Source organism: Halyomorpha halys, unplaced genomic scaffold, assembly GCF_000696795.3.
Source record: "Halyomorpha halys isolate HHAL.00 unplaced genomic scaffold, Hhal_1.1 Scaffold536.1, whole genome shotgun sequence".
In the NCBI taxonomy this organism is placed as follows: Eukaryota; Metazoa; Arthropoda; class Insecta; order Hemiptera; family Pentatomidae; genus Halyomorpha; species Halyomorpha halys.
This window is the reverse complement of record NW_027112649.1, coordinates 33,443-37,443: the sequence shown is the minus strand read 5'-3', so window position 1 is coordinate 37,443 and position 4,001 is coordinate 33,443. Positions and strand designations below refer to the sequence as shown.

General features: G+C 33.5%; 1 long non-coding RNA gene across 1 annotated transcript; it reads left to right on the top strand.

Annotated features, from left to right (window-relative positions):
* Positions 1–719: 719 nt before the first annotated feature.
* On the top strand, positions 720–3,088 carry LOC106684017 (uncharacterized). The gene is made up of 2 exons (XR_001343636.2): positions 720–1,117; positions 2,857–3,088. It is a non-coding gene; the product is annotated as an uncharacterized lncRNA (long non-coding RNA).
* The last annotated feature ends 913 nt before the right edge of the window (positions 3,089–4,001 follow it).

The following is a 4,001-nucleotide window of genomic DNA, read 5'->3' as shown; positions in this document are numbered from 1 at the left end:
TATATAACTTATATTATAAGTTTATATATTTTTTTTAAATTAAAAGTCGAGTGTTTTCATTCTTTTAGATGAAATGATGGTGATTGAGAGAAACGAAAACGTCAAGAATAGTACAGAACTTTCAACATTTTAAAAGATAGAATGATTCAAGGTGAATACTGAGAAAAGTGGTCACGATATAGAATTTAACACATTATGGACAATTTTGGAACTTACGTATCAGTTCGTAATACAGTGATCGGTTCTAACCTATACTATAATCTTCTCTATTTGTTTTTGTTCTGGTGAACAGAACTGTTGTAGTGTGCATTAGTTGCAATTTTTCTTTACGAATGAATGGTTGAAATGTGAGGAATATCAGAATTATCGTTTTCATACAAATTTATCTGGAAGTGTATTCATAAGAAAGTAAATCCATTGAATTCCACCAGAGAATTTAGCCTGTATTTTTGTTATTAAAAAGCATACACAGTTTTTTTATTAATTGAGGAAATAAAACCAATTTAAGTTTTGTTTAATATATTCTATTAACACCAGTTGTACGAATCAGGTAATGTATGCCAGGTTATGGCCCACAATTTTAGGACACTAGAATGGCAACTAGCAAATTTTTAATAATAATTTCTAAATTAATAAAAAATTTCAGCTGTTAATGCCAACATTCTAAAACTCATTTTAATGTTTATAGATAATTCTTGTTACAGTGAATAATAATAACGTCTATAATATATTATTGTATAAACGAAACCGATAAGCTATCGGTATTTTTTAAAAATAGAAAAAAATAAACTGAAATCATCCGTCGCGAAAATGGAACTGCCATCTGTTCAGAGATGTTTGAGATACGGTCTTGACAACAATGTAGATTATGTTCATTCATTTGTTGATAGCTTTATTAGTAGAGTTAGCATTAGATCTTTTAGGAGAGTGGCAGAGGAGGCATCAAAAAACAATGAGGCCAGCAAGGATTAGGCCGAAACGTAAGACAGAACTAGACCGGCTAACGGAAGGCAAAGGTCCCACTTTCCCCTGCACTTGCCTAAGGTGTCAGCGCAAGAGGGATGTCACCAGTGCAAGGGGCACGGTGGACGCTGGCTGCCAGAGGAAAGCAGGGAGGGTGAGTTGATAATTGCAAGTAACAACAAAAGAAAGTCTTTTTACAGTGTCTAGTTAGAGCATTAGTAAAACATTGTCTAAATATCGATAACATTACGAAAAAAAATACTCGAGTAGACATTGGTTATTTAAAACGATAAAAAAATTGTTTTTGTTATTTATTACCAATTATTTGGTAAGATCTGAAAGATATTTTGAAATTTTAGGCAAATATTGTAAACAAAACCAAAAAGGATAGGTATAATATTGATTAGACAGATGTTTATTTGATAACTGTTATTGTTGGAATTTAATTTTAATAAAATTAACTTTTTTTTCCCGGCCTCCCACTGGACTCCTATATAAGACTCCTATTGGAGTCCTAAATTCTCTTACCCATGGTTGGGGGGTCAAAATTCTTCATTTTGACCACCACTCAATGAAAAAAGTCAACGTCCCAGGCCGGATCGAACCGACACCGCCAATAGACATCAAATTGATAAGACTGTTTCTTAACCACTGAGCTTCGGGCGGCCCAAATTAACTTTTGACTACCATCGAATTGGCAGGCCCATGCGACGTAGCGGTTTGGGATGAAAAAAAATCATATCATTCTTTTTCCAGTTTGATAACAGTCAATCTCGACTGTTGAAACGAACCTCATTTTAGAATTGAAGGGTCGATTGGCCATTACCATATAAAAAGCGAAACATTACAACTATCAGATAATTTACTGCATTCTGTATATGGATGCACAACTATTTTTTTCAAAAATACAACAGGTCTTGCATAACCATCAACACGAAAAGTCAAAATTACAATAAAAACAGTAATGTATGGTTTTAACCTTATAATAAATTAATTATACTGCTATAAAAACCCACAAGACTCTAATATTTCTAGCTGAACCTTTTTATTAATTTTTTTATAGCCCCATTCCTAATCATTTCTGACATGGGGAATAATTTATAGGGTACCACTCTATTCTAACCATCGATCGTCCTCAAGTTTTCATTTCGAGAGACCTAACTGTTAAATTTCATTAACAGCAATCCACTTTCAGAGTTGGCAGGTTTGAAGAAGTGACAGTAGATTTCATGTTCATCATTTTTGACAATATTAATAAAGCAAATTTATAGGGAGAGTGATGTAATAAAATAGTCACATGTAACGCAGCTATACACACATACATTTAGGAAGGTTACAGGTACTAATTCAGCTACTACTATCGATAGTTGTTACCAATTCGATGATTATGTACAAACTATAGTGCGGTCCCCCCACAATTTCTTCGTAAGGCTGCCACAAAACTATACATATGCCACATAACATTATTACATTTGATTTGTGTAATTGGAGATATGTTTTATTTTTAATAGTAAGATTGCCCCAATCAATTTCACCTTCTCAAAAGCCAGATAAAAAATTTGTAATTACTCATTTAGTTGTGAAAGCATTTCTGATGCCAACAGAGTATTTAGGTAAAAAAAAATGGTATAAAATGATATGATTAATTTTTCTTTTTTTAATTACCTCAAAAATTTGTATTATCCGAAAACTAGGAATTTTGTTGGCAACCCTTTAATCGTACTGTACAATTCATTGTTATTAACTATTCAATTCCTAGAAAACAAGGTTGCCTACCTAAATATTAAATAGCTCAAATTTTCGGGTAAATTACTAATTTTCTAGGAAATGAATAAGTGTTACAAAATAAATAAATTGTGTTTTATTGAAATTATTTATTTTCGATGTGCACAGGCAACCTTGTCGCCTAGACCATGATAGCCCACACTCTAAGATCACTTTCTGATCTAGAAGAAGCGATCGAGGACGGCACGCAACCGAGATTTGAACAAGGGCTTGGAGAAACTGAGGAAGAAGAACAACCCCTGTATTATGTGCATGACCGATGCCACCCTCGCCATGGAGTACTATCGGTTGGCTTGCTAGTTCCTCCCACTGGTAGAAATAAATAATTTTCTAAATTCAACCTGTCTTATTATTTCTTTAATTTGATAGTTTCCAAAAAAAAAAAAAATAATGTAATAATAACGATACGTGTGACATTGTAGCGTAAGCAACACTGGATCTTGAAAGAAGGAGCATAATGGAGGAGGTAAGCTGGCAGGAAAAGTTAGATAAGATCAAGTTGAAGATAAGGCAGTTAGAAATAAAGTTTTGATTTTCTATTATATTATTCTGTTGCTGGCTTATTCGATTGATTTATATGTTTGTTTATTTTTCTAGTAATGATAGACATCATTTTTTTCATATTGCATATATAATAACCTCACATGAGCCAATCTTTGATTTATCGTTCAAAATAAAATGTCAGAACACAATTGTTGTATCAGCAACAAGAGACAAAATAGTCTTCATCCGATGAATCAGCTCAGTCTACCCCTTAAAACAGAGGTTCCAAATTTTTTTCGGGTCGCGGATCCCTAAATAATCGGATTTTTTCCCCGGCACCCTTAATACATCAGATTTTTTATTCTCTTGAAAAATTCGAAAACTTTCCTCTTTCTCCTCTATAAAAGCGAAACAATTTAGCAGTGAAAAATTAAAAACAGATACTTACTATTTTCGTATTATTTATTTACTAAAGCTTAGACGAGGAAACAGTGCTTGTGCACTGGCTGTTTTAAAAATAGGGGTTGGAAAGAAAACGATGAAAGTCTCGAAAGTTTCTAAATTCTTGGAATTTTGTTGGCATAAACGTTGGCGCAAAATTCGAGAATTGGGAACTACAAGAACATTGCCGAATTGTTTAATTCAATATTTCGTGGCACCCTTAAGACGGCACCGGGGCTCCCCGGGGGCCACGGGGCACACTTTGGGAAACATTGCCTTAAAGGATTCCTAAACGATCGGAATGTTTAGATTTTAAGGATAAGGATAGA